Source organism: Lolium perenne, chromosome 5 (genome assembly GCF_019359855.2).
Source record: "Lolium perenne isolate Kyuss_39 chromosome 5, Kyuss_2.0, whole genome shotgun sequence".
In the NCBI taxonomy this organism is placed as follows: Eukaryota; Viridiplantae; Streptophyta; class Magnoliopsida; order Poales; family Poaceae; genus Lolium; species Lolium perenne.
The window spans coordinates 86,501,321-86,514,734 of record NC_067248.2 but is presented as its reverse complement, the minus strand read 5'-3'; the positions used below and the strand labels follow the sequence as shown (position 1 = coordinate 86,514,734).

At 45.7% G+C, this 13,414-nt stretch overlaps 2 long non-coding RNA genes across 2 annotated transcripts; both read right to left on the bottom strand.

The window, feature by feature from the left end:
* Positions 1-410: 410 nt before the first annotated feature.
* On the bottom strand, positions 411-3,259 carry LOC127300735 (uncharacterized). Its single transcript, XR_007851530.2, has 3 exons — positions 2,675-3,259; positions 2,498-2,581; positions 411-2,011 (listed from the first exon to the last, which is right to left on the bottom strand). It is a non-coding gene; the product is annotated as an uncharacterized lncRNA (long non-coding RNA).
* A 2,141-nt stretch (positions 3,260-5,400) lies between these two features.
* On the bottom strand, positions 5,401-7,545 carry LOC127300736 (uncharacterized). Its single transcript, XR_007851531.2, has 3 exons — positions 6,807-7,545; positions 6,630-6,713; positions 5,401-6,143 (listed from the first exon to the last, which is right to left on the bottom strand). It is a non-coding gene; the product is annotated as an uncharacterized lncRNA (long non-coding RNA).
* Between the last annotated feature and the right edge of the window lie 5,869 nt (positions 7,546-13,414).

The window sequence follows — 13,414 nt, the reverse complement described above, 5'->3', positions numbered from 1 at the left end:
GAACTTCCCAAGTCCCTCTCTCTCCCACCTCCACGACCACCGCACCGGAACATCCCCGCCGGACTTCCCTGGCCTACCCGAGCCCTCGCGATCCTCGTCATCCGGCTGTCTGCCGGAGCCGCTTCATCGACGCCGTCATCAACCGGACTGGATCATCCCCGCCGAACCTCGAAACCATATACTCATCCAGCAGTCTACCGCAGTCGCTTCAGCTGCTGTGACGCCCCCGGAACCGGTACCGTGAGGATCCCAGCGAATCCGCCGAAATCTGCACGATATCGATCCTGAGACGCCCTCCGACACGACGTGCGCGAACAGATCACACACGTGATGCCGAAGGAATTAACACGAGCGGTAACATTACAATAGGATTACAATAGAGCCCACAAGAGACAGATATATTACAACAACGACTCCAACGAGCCAAGATACAAATGTACAATACAAAGATCCAACTCATACAGAAGATCAAATATGTCCGAGTACGGACAAGATACAAATTGGACTAAGAGTCCTGAAGATAACCAGCGGCGTCCATAACCCTGCCCAGGCCAAGACGGAAGGGTAACCTTGCTAACGTCGTCTTCATCACATCGATCTTCATACCTGCCCGGTTATGTCCCGTAGAAGCAGCAATAAGTACGGGTTCGTACTTAACAAGACTTCAAGACGTATAAGCATTCGTCAACCAGTCGTCCTTTGTACTTGAGGCACGCAGGGGACTTAGAGGACGCAAGAGGAACGTCATAGGCAATATGGTGGGGTTAAGCGGCAGCGCGCAAGCACTAAAAACCTATAGAGACACTCTACAACATTCGTCTAAACAGAGAAGGTGAGAGAGCGCATAACTAACAGTTCTATACTCTACAAACATAACACAGCCGATGTGTTCCCCCCTCGCAAGGAAGTACTTACAAGGGCACTCACACGGTTGACAAGTTTTAGCCAGTTATTATTTAAGTTGCTCTATCTTACTATGCAGGTTATTAGTATTGAAACAACAGGTGTAAGTTGTCTATGGTCGAGTCATACAGCTCCAAGTCGTCCATAACCGCGGACACGGCTTATCGATAAGATTGTAACCCTGCAGGGGTGCCCAAATGTGCCCACACGCACCGATCGTTCCACTTACGACAGGTGGATATCACGGCTCGCACTCTCCTTCACTACAACAATGTCCAGGAAGCCACCTAACTAAGTTGAACCCGTATCGAAGTCCGGCCGTATCTCCGAAACGGACCTAGCTGTTGCGCCAGCGTACTAGGTGGTTTAAACACACACTGGGGCGATAAACCACTTCGCAGCGGCTCCGCGACCTATACGTGCATACCAGAAACAAGGGATACAAGGCACCCAGGGGCTTCCCAAAGATAAAGAAGTAACAGGCTGGCATGCACGCGAACAACAAATGGTAAAACATGCAAACTAGTTGTGGCCACTGGACAAAGCTGAAGATTCCGGTAGTGGTCGAGGGGAGACCCAATAAACATACCCACGTGTGGTTAGAGCGCTCAGTCTCGGAACAGATAACAGGAACTCGGGTCCTAAGCTTTAAAGAAACACAAGTGAGCCGTCATAAAACGAGCAACTGACTCACTGATGCCTCCGCTTAACAATTAAAGTAACCATGATACCCTCAACAGATATATCCATAAACCATGTGTCATGAACTTCCAACAGATAACCCGATAAGATAGCAATAACGGTAACGAGATATAAACAGCACTAGCATGCACTACGACTCGCAAGGCAGACCCGAAACCAAACAATAGCTGTAGGAGATTGGTGGAGGCAATATAGGCTGCTTGAGGTAACAAGTGGAAGGGACACGCGACAAGAACGCAACTTAAGGATAGCATGAGGGAGAAGGCAAAATAAAATAGGTGAGCGACTCCTGCAGGGACAGGAGTATAGGGAAATGCTTGCCTGTTAAAGCTTGCCGAGGAACATCCGGAGAACTTGGCGTATCTCACCACATCACTTCGCGATCCTATCCGGGAAGAAGCAAATGCTGGAACAAACAGCGGATGCAAGTCTTACTACTACGGCAAAAGAATCAGCATGCTCATGATGATATGTATGACATGGCAATGATGGTGCAATGCAACTTATCCAATTAAACGAAGTCGGAACCCCGTACAATCAAATTAGAGTTGGAGTTGCATTTTCTACCGACAAATTTAAGGGTGGATTAGCATAGCAAACATGGCAGGGGTGAGCTACATCAAATTTAAATGGAACCGGGACAACATTTATATAGTATCCCACATATTCCATATGTTACATATTAGGTGATAATGCAAACTACCACGAAATTATATGATGCATGATGCAACAGCAAGCATGGATGGCATATTATTGTTCCTCACATTTTTCTGATTGGAAAACATATAAAATACATTTTAATCCGAGTTACGGATTAGGAGATATGATTTTTACAAGTTTTGCAAAAGAATAAAACAAACATAGAGGGATTAGGGCTGGTACAGGGCCGGACCTGAGCAGCGGATAGAGGCCTGACGCACGCTCAGCGTCGAAGAAGCTGGCGGGAACATGGGCCTAGGCCCAATAGGCGCTGGATCTGGTTAAACAAGCAAAGAACAAAAAGTAGGATCAAGTTGCTGTTACTGGGATTTGACCACGTGATCTGTTGCATGAGGATCAAGAGACGAACCACTATGCTACATGTCTGATCGTGTCAAGTCCATGTCACGCAACGTTTTGAACCAAGCCAAGGCGGAGATCTGGGGAACAAAACATCCATGGCGGAGGTGAGCTCTGGTTGAGCACCGATCAATGGATTCGGCACAAACCGGGACGCAGGAGATGGAGCGCTGGGGCGCCTCGACGAGGTGAACCAGATGGTGGTGGAGCCAAAGCCAGGGGGTCACCGGAGCCTTGCCGGCGGCGTGGTCCTGCGGATAAAAGAGACGGTCACCGACGTTGGATCGAACCAGAGCAAGACGGGGATGAAGAAGAGGTCCAGGGGAACGGGAACTTCACCAGGAAGCTGATGGTGCAGACGCCGAAGGCCGGAGAAGGGTGTGGCGGCCGGAATCGGAGAAGAAGCATGACGAACGCTGCGGGGAATCGGCGACCGTATGCTTGATTGGACGAGCCCCGGCTCGATTCCTTGGACGAGCAGGTAGAGGAGAACGTGGCGCATCTTTCCGTGGCTTCAGCTCGGCGAGGGGTGGTCGGAGGCGACGACACGTTCAACGTTTCTGTGAGATGCGGTCATGGTGTTTTTCTTCTGGTTTCTTGCCGTGGAGAAGGGGAAAGGAGGAAGGAGTAGGTGGAGGCGGGTTGCGTTGTGTGGCTGTGGAGGGATTCCAAGGAAAATATCAAGAGGAGCCAGTGCGGGCACGGCTCGCGCGCAGGTGACGTGAGCCAGAGAGCTCACGCTCTCATCGTGAGGAGGAGGAGGAGGACAGGAAAAAGAGACTCAGCTTCGGTCGGTTCCAAAGCAGAGAATTGACCAGCTAGTTAGCTCGTACGTTTTTAATGAAAGAAATCTGGGAAAATTTACTCTTGATAGGTGATCAAAGGAATGGAAAGGAATGTCAAAACTGGGAAGAAAGATACTAAGAAAAGAGAAAGATACCGGGAGAGGACAACATTTCAAAACCATATTTTAGTAAAACTGTTTGTCTAAAATATTGCAAATATCTTTTGTTTCGAGTTTTGTTAAAATAAGAAAAGAGCAGAGGAAGGTTTTTATTAAACCATACAAGAGAAATCAAAATAGGGTTATTACAAATATTTTTGGCTTTTCGCAAAATATGCAAGGTGAGAGATGCATGATGCCATGATTATGCATAAAAGGAAAATAACAAACAAAATCTAATCTGGGGATTTTTCCTGGGTCGCTACAATCGACACCACTAACAAGGAATCTCGCCCCGAGATTCCACGTCAAGCCAAGGGGGAGTTGGTTAAACTATCCACTCTTCTTGTACCATGTTGACAAACACCCGACCTTGGCGTGGAACCTTGTTCTGTCGAAGTGTTGATCTTCTCGACACCACTAACAAGGGTTGTTGCTCCGCTGGCGATGATGCGCTTTCGTCGAGACCTCTAAAGATCGGACCTAATAGGTGAGGGGCAAAGGTCGTCCAACCCGCGTAGAGACCTAAGACTCAGAAAAACTCAGATAAGAGAGAAGACTCAAAACTCGCATAGGTAAGATGCGAAAGAATAGAGGTAAGGAGAAAAATTAGAGCTAATCAGAACTATCCAACGAATTTTAGAAAATAGGTTTGGACACTCTAAACACAACGACCGTTGGCAAGGTTATCCTACAGGCTGGACTAGTGGGGTACCGTCAATCTGATGCTCTGATACCAACTTGTGACGCCCCCGGAACCGGTACCGTGAGGATCCCAGCGAATCCGCCGAAATCCGCACGATATCGATCCTGAGACGCCCTCCGACACGACGTGCGCGAACAGATCACACACGTGATGCCGAAGGAATTAACACGAGCGGTAACATTACAACAGGATTACAATAGAGCCCACAAGAGACAGATATATTACAACAACGACTCCAACGAGCCAAGATACAAATGTACAATACAAAGATCCAACTCATACAGAAGATCAAATATGTCCGAGTACGGACAAGATACAAATTGGACTAAGAGTCCTGAAGATAACCAGCGGCGTCCATAACCCTGCCCAGGCCAAGACGGAAGGGTAACCTTGCTAACGTCGTCTTCATCACATCGATCTTCATACCTGCCCGGTTATGTCCCGTAGAAGCAGCAATAAGTACGGGTTCGTACTTAACAAGACTTCAAGACGTATAAGCATTCGTCAACCAGTCGTCCTTTGTACTTGAGGCACGCAGGGGACTTAGAGGACGCAAGAGGAACGTCATAGGCAATATGGTGGGGTTAAGCGGCAGCGCGCAAGCACTAAAAACCTATAGAGACACTCTACAACATTCGTCTAAACAGAGAAGGTGAGAGAGCGCATAACTAACAGTTCTATACTCTACAAACATAACACAGCCGATGTGTTCCCCCCTCGCAAGGAAGTACTTACAAGGGCACTCACACGGTTGACAAGTTTTAGCCAGTTATTATTTAAGTTGCTCTATCTTACTATGCAGGTTATTAGTATTGAAACAACAGGTGTAAGTTGTCTATGGTCGAGTCATACAGCTCCAAGTCGTCCATAACCGCGGACACGGCTTATCGATAAGATTGTAACCCTGCAGGGGTGCCCAAATGTGCCCACACGCACCGATCGTTCCACTTACGACAGGTGGATATCACGGCTCGCACTCTCCTTCACTACAACAATGTCCAGGAAGCCACCTAACTAAGTTGAACCCGTATCGAAGTCCGGCCGTATCTCGAAACGGACCTAGGCTATGCGCCGGCGTACTAGGTGGTTTAAACACACACTGGGGCGATAAACCACTTCGCAGCGGCTCCGCGACCTATACGTGCATACCAGAAACAAGGGATACAAGGCACCCAGGGGCTTCCCAAAGATAAAGAAGTAACAGGCTGGCATGCACGCGAACAACAAATGGTAAAACATGCAAACTAGTTGTGGCCACTGGACAAAGCTGAAGATTCCGGTAGTGGTCGAGGGGAGACCCAATAAACATACCCACGTGTGGTTAGAGCGCTCAGTCTCGGAACAGATAACAGGAACTCGGGTCCTAAGCTTTAAAGAAACACAAGTGAGCCGTCATAAAACGAGCAACTGACTCACTGATGCCTCCGCTTAACAATTAAAGTAACCATGATACCCTCAACAGATATATCCATAAACCATGTGTCATGAACTTCCAACAGATAACCCGATAAGATAGCAATAACGGTAACGAGATATAAACAGCACTAGCATGCACTACGACTCGCAAGGCAGACCCGAAACCAAACAATAGCTGTAGGAGATTGGTGGAGGCAATATAGGCTGCTTGAGGTAACAAGTGGAAGGGACACGCGACAAGAACGCAACTTAAGGATAGCATGAGGGAGAAGGCAAAATAAAATAGGTGAGCGACTCCTGCAGGGACAGGAGTATAGGGAAATGCTTGCCTGTTAAAGCTTGCCGAGGAACATCCGGAGAACTTGGCGTATCTCACCACATCACTTCGCGATCCTATCCGGGAAGAAGCAAATGCTGGAACAAACAGCGGATGCAAGTCTTACTACTACGGCAAAAGAATCAGCATGCTCATGATGATATGTATGACATGGCAATGATGGTGCAATGCAACTTATCCAATTAAACGAAGTCGGAACCCCGTACAATCAAATTAGAGTTGGAGTTGCATTTTCTACCGACAAATTTAAGGGTGGATTAGCATAGCAAACATGGCAGGGGTGAGCTACATCAAATTTAAATGGAACCGGGACAACATTTATATAGTATCCCACATATTCCATATGTTACATATTAGGTGATAATGCAAACTACCACGAAATTATATGATGCATGATGCAACAGCAAGCATGGATGGCATATTATTGTTCCTCACATTTTTCTGATTGGAAAACATATAAAATACATTTTAATCCGAGTTACGGATTAGGAGATATGATTTTTACAAGTTTTGCAAAAGAATAAAACAAACATAGAGGGATTAGGGCTGGTACAGGGCCGGACCTGAGCAGCGGATAGAGGCCTGACGCACGCTCAGCGTCGAAGAAGCTGGCGGGAACATGGGCCTAGGCCCAATAGGCGCTGGATCTGGTTAAACAAGCAAAGAACAAAAAGTAGGATCAAGTTGCTGTTACTGGGATTTGACCACGTGATCTGTTGCATGAGGATCAAGAGACGAACCACTATGCTACATGTCTGATCGTGTCAAGTCCATGTCACGCAACGTTTTGAACCAAGCCAAGGCGGAGATCTGGGGAACAAAACATCCATGGCGGAGGTGAGCTCTGGTTGAGCACCGATCAATGGATTCGGCACAAACCGGGACGCAGGAGATGGAGCGCTGGGGCGCCTCGACGAGGTGAACCAGATGGTGGTGGAGCCAAAGCCAGGGGGTCACCGGAGCCTTGCCGGCGGCGTGGTCCTGCGGATAAAAGAGACGGTCACCGACGTTGGATCGAACCAGAGCAAGACGGGGATGAAGAAGAGGTCCAGGGGAACGGGAACTTCACCAGGAAGCTGATGGTGCAGACGCCGAAGGCCGGAGAAGGGTGTGGCGGCCGGAATCGGAGAAGAAGCATGACGAACGCTGCGGGGAATCGGCGACCGTATGCTTGATTGGACGAGCCCCGGCTCGATTCCTTGGACGAGCAGGTAGAGGAGAACGTGGCGCATCTTTCCGTGGCTTCAGCTCGGCGAGGGGTGGTCGGAGGCGACGACACGTTCAACGTTTCTGTGAGATGCGGCCATGGTGTTTTTCTTCTGGTTTCTTGCCGTGGAGAAGGGGAAAGGAGGAAGGAGTAGGTGGAGGCGGGTTGCGTTGTGTGGCTGTGGAGGGATTCCAAGGAAAATATCAAGAGGAGCCAGTGCGGGCACGGCGCGCACGCAGGTGACGTGAGCCATAAAGCTCACGCTCTCATCGTGAGGAGGAGAACAGGAAAAAGAGACTCAGCTTCGGTCGTTTCCAGAAACAGAGAATTGACCAGCTAGTTAGCAAGTACGTTTTTAATCAAAGAAATGTGGGAAATTTTACACTTGATAGATGATCAAAGGAATGGAAAAGAATGTCAAAACTGGGAAGAAAGATACTAAGAAAAGAGAAAGATACCGGGAGCGGACAACATTTTCAAACCATATTTTAGTAAAACTAGTTTGTCTAAAATATTACAATTATCTTTGTTTCGGGTTTTGTTAAAATAAGAAAAGAGTAGAGGAACGTTTTTATTTAACCATACAAGAGAAATCAAAATAGGGTTATTACAAATATTTTTGGCTTTTCGCAAAATATGCAAGGTGAGAGATGCATGATGCCATGATTATGCATAAAAGGAAAATAACAAACAAAATCTAATCTGGGGATTTTTCCTGGGTCGCTACAGCTGCGGTATCGTCCACCCCACCGGAGCCGCTTCGCCGGATCCGTCGTCCACCGCATCGGATCTTGCTCACCGACACCGCTGTGCATGAACCGGATCTGCTTCACCGGCGCCGTGCATGATCTAAACTCTTCTACTGTCGCTTTTCTATTGCTTGCCTGCAAGTTCTTGTTTAATCTTGGGGGAATCTGTTTGTGCTAACGACGCGCCGTTACGTTTTTGCAGATGAGATGAGTAACCATGAAGTGTAATGGCCGTCTCTCCAACCCCAAGTAGCACATGTAGCGTACTTCATCACCGGATCTATCAACCCCAGGAAGATCTGCTGTGACTCCCACAGAGTGCTTCTCCTAATGTAAGTCCCTTGTTTTAGCGCCATGTTCTGGGTTTAGATGCTTGTTTGTCTGAAGCTCTTTTAGTTCATTCCTAGCTATGACCGTAACATCTTGCTATTTTCTACTTCATTGCTAACTTTAAGCGATTGAACATTTTGGTTTGCATTCCCTGCTCTGTAGATGTAGCCATCATAACTTCTATCTTGCTCAGTCGTTGTTACAAAAATTATACTGTAGGTATTATAGTAACATCCTGCTATAATTTAGTTCATGGCCAATTTTAAGTAATTGCACATGTTGGTTCGCATTCCCTGCTCTATAGCTTTTGGCATCGTAACTTCTATATTTGGTTTACATTCCCTGCTCTGTAGATCTAGCCATCATAACTTTATCTTGCTCAGTCGTTGTTACAAAAATTATGGCCTGCTACTATGTTGTTTGTGCCAATTTTTTACTCCATGAACATGTTGGCTTGCATTCCCTGTAGGTGATGCCATTGTTTTGTATCTAGTTCATTGTAAGCTAACAAAGTAAGGACTTAGTTTGGCATGCTATCACTCTGCTATCTAGCCTGTAGTACAAATAAACTTGTCATACTACTAGATAATAATTTTGCGTGCCATCTTGTTCTTCAAAAGCTGCATTATTGACTTGTTTCTCTGACTTGGCATGACGCTCACATATGGAAAGCTGAACATATTGGTTTGCATTCCCTCTTATACAAGTTCACAGGTGATCCCACTATATTCTGTATCTGGTCCATCCTAAGCTCAAGCATTAACTATCCTCTATGTGTTGCTCATTACAAGTTTATATCCCGAAACATCTTGATTTGCATCCCCTTCACTATAAGTTCAGGAGTATTATTTAGTTCACTTGGCACATGTTGGTTCACATTCCCTCCTCTTTAGCTTTTGCCATCGTAACTTCTATTTTTGGTTTACATTCCACCTTTCTGTAGATGTAGCCATCATAACTTCATCTTGCTCGATCGTTGTTACAAAATTTATAGCACTTTGCTACTATGTTGTTCATGCCAATTTTGTACTCCACGAACATGTTGGTTTGCATGGGACTCGACAGCAGTAAGTCTATTTGTTTCATTCTAACATGCTCTGTTATATTGGCTGTTGGTATGCGGCATGCACTCTTTGTTTGCTTATTGTGCGCATTACAATGATCTTGTTATAACGACGAAATGATGAGTTCCAAATTCTTTGCCAAACAATATTGTAGTGTCTTTGCCTTTCCATTGTTCTTTGTCTTAACTTGTAATGTCTTTGTTTCAGATATAGGTGCTGCATGGACAACTTAAAAGATTGCCGGATCGCTTCATTGTATTGCTAGGTTTAATTACCATTCAATTTCTCTGGGTTACGTAATATTTTTTTCAATGCCTTGCGGTGATGTAATATTTAGTTAGTTTTTATAGTTCTTTCGCGCATTTTTCTTTGGTGCTTGTGGTAAGTGAGGCTATCCGACGTAAATCAATGCTGCGTAAATATTCTCGATATCTAAATCACGAATTCCCATCCCTTAAACGGCCCAATTAAGCGAAATCACATATGTGCTCGCCCGCAAAATCCTAAAGCGCATATTATGAGGCATATAAACGACAACTAAACGGGCTGGCCCACTTACTTCTTGGGCCAGCCCATTTGATTTACGGTGGACCCCACACTAATTGGGTGGCCCACTTGCTTTAAGGTGGACCCCACCAACTACCGGGTGACCCACTAATTAGATGGGCCAGCCCAGTTGCTTTTGGTGGACCCCACATAATAAATGGGCCGGCCCTTTAAGAGGAAAGTGGGACCCACTGTTTTTTTGGCCCGACCCACTATCTTGTTGGGCCGGCCCACTTGCTATATGGTGGACCCCACATACTAGTTGGGCGGCCCTTTAACGAGAACGTGGGACCCACATGTGTTTTTGGCCGGCCCACTATCTTGTTGGGCCGGCCCACTTGCTATATGGTGGTCCCACATACTAAATGGGGCCCTTTAAGAGGAAAGTGGGACCCACTGTGTTTTGGCCGACCCACTATCTTGTTGGGCCGGCCCACTGCTATATGGTGGACCCCACATACTAATTGGTAGGCCCTTTAACAGAAAGTGGGACCCACTGTGTTTTTGGCAGCCCACTATCTTCTTGGGCCGACCCACTTGCTATATGGTGGACCCCACATACTAAATGGGCCGGCCCTTTAACAGGAAAGTGGGACCCACCTTTGTTTTTGGCCCGGCCCACTATTTTGTTGGGCCGGCCCACTTGCTGCATGGTGGACCCCACAAACTAAATGGGCCGACCCTTTAACTGGAAAGTGGGACCCACCTGTGTTTTTGGCCCGGCCCACTTGCTATACGGTGGACCCTACACACTAAATGGGCCGGCCCTTTAACAGGAAAGTGGGACCCACCTGTGTTTTTGGCCCGGTCCACTTGCTTCTTGGGCCGGCCCAGTTGCTGTAAGGTGGACCCCACATGTTAAATGGGCCGGCCCATTTAAGTTTTGACCAGTCAACCTTAGAGGTTAGGCCCGGCCCACGTAACTAATGGACCAGCCCAGCTATATAGTTGACCGGTCAAACTATGTCATCCGGCCGACCCGCTTAAGACGTGGCGGGCCTCGTGTGGGCCTACCATCTACCACGGGGTTTCAGCAGGTTAACGCCGTTAAGCGGCGATTAACGGCGTCTGCCACGTGTCGGTTGCATGACGTCGGCGATCCAACGGGCTCCCGAAAACACTTCCGCAACGGTCCGATTTTCCGTGGCGGACGGGCGCTAAGCGACGGACCGAAAAAATCGTCGTTGGACTTTGCCTGACGCAGTTTCCACAACAGAACCCATATCGTCGGGTTAGGCCCATAGGCGACGAAAAATACCCCTTAGCGGACGATTTTGAGACGTTGTCTATCAGAACTTTTCTTGTAGTGGAAATTATCTAGACTTTAGAGAGACCAATTATGCAAACCAAATTTTAGCAAGCTCTATGCATTTCTTCATTAATAGGTGCAAAGTATATGATGCAAGATCTTAAACATGAGCACAACAATTGCCAAGTATCACATTATCCAAGACATTTTAGAATTACTACATGTAGCGTTTTCCAATTCCAACCATATAACAATTTAACGAAGAGGAAACTTCGCCATGAATATTATGAGCTAAGAACACATGTGTTCATACGAACCAGCGGAGCGTGTCTCTCTCCCACACAAGGATGAACTTATTCAGAGAACTAATATAACAAAACAAAAACAAAAATAAAAGCACACAGACGCTCCAAGTAAAATACATAGGATGTGACAGAATAAAAATATAGTTTCAACAGAAGGAACCTGATACTTTGTCGATGAAGAAGGGGATGCCTTGGGCATCCCCAAGCTTAGACGCTTGAGTCTTCTTAGAATATGCAGGGGTGAACCACGGGGGCATCCCCAAGCTTAGAGCTTTCACTCCTCTTGATCATAGTATATCATACTCCTCTCTTGACCCTTGAAAACTTCCTTCACACCAAACTTCAAGCAAACTCATTAGAGGGTTAGTGCATAATCAAAAATTCACATGTTCAGAAGTGACACAATCATTCTTAACACTTCTGGACATTGCACATAACTTCTGAAAGTTAATGGAACAAAGAAACTCATTCAACTTAACAAAAGCGGCAATGCGAAATAAAAGGCAGAATCTGTCAAAAACAGAACAGTCCGTAAAGACGAATTTTAAAATGGCACCAGACTTGCTCAAACGGAAAAACTCAAAACTAATGAAAGTTGCGTACATATCTGAGGATCACGCTCGTAAATTGGCAGATTTTTTCGAATTTTCTACAGAGACTTGTGCCCAGATTCGTGACAGACAGCAATGCTGTTTCTGCGCAGCGATCCCAAATATAACATCAACTTTGACATAGAAACTTTACTTGGCACAAAAACATGATAAGGAGAGGTTGCTACAGTAGTAAACAACTTCCAAGACTCAAATATAAAACAAAGTACTGTAGTAAAAAAAACACATGGGTTATCTCCCAAGAAGTTCTTTCTTTATAGCCATTAAGATGGGCTCAACAGTTTTAATGATGCACTCGCAAGAAATAGAAGTTGAAGCAAAAGAGAGCATCAAGAGGCAAATTCAAAACACATTTAAGTCTAACATGATTCCTATGCATAGGAATCTTGTAAATAAACAAGTTCATGAAGAGCAAAGTAACAAGCATAGGAAGATAAAACAAGTGTAGCTTCAAAAATTTCAGCATATAGAGAGGTGTTTTAGTAACATGAAAATTTCTACAACCATATTTTCCTCTCTCATAATAATTTTCAGAGGCATCATGAACAAACTCAACAATATAAGTATCACATAAAGCATTCTTATTCACATGCATAAAAGTATCATTACTCTCCACATAAGCATAGTCAATTTTATTAGTTGTAGTGGGAGCAAATTCAACAAAGTAGCTATCATTATTATTCTCATCATCAAATATAGGAGGCATAGTATCATCAAAGTAATTTTTCTCCTCAATGCTTGGGGTACTAAAAATATCATGCTCATCAAAGCCAGCTTCCCCAAGCTTAGAATTTTCCATAGCATTAGCAACAATAGTGTTCAAAGCATTCATATTAATATGTTCCATGGGTTTTTTAATTTTCGCATCAAACCATCCATGTCTTAGATCAGGAAATAGAAATAAAAGCTCACTGTTACTTTCCATTATGCCTAACTAGTGTAAACAAGAAACCAAATGTCGCAATTGCAGAGTCTAAAGGAAATAGCTTCGAGTACTTACAATGACGCCGGAGAATAGCTTAGTAGCCGAGATTCGGAGTGTGAGTACCTTTTACCTTTCCTCCCCGGCAACGGCGCCAGAAAAGTGCTTGATGTCTACGGGTGCTTCTATTCTTGTAGACAGTGTTGGGCCTCCAAGTGCAGAGGTTTGTAGAACAGCAGCAAGTTTCCCTTAAGTGGATTACCCAAGGTTTATCGAACTCAGGGAGGAAGAGGTCAAAGATATCCCTCTCAAGCAACCCTGCAACCACAAAGCAAGAAGTCTCTTGTGTCCCCAACACACCTAAT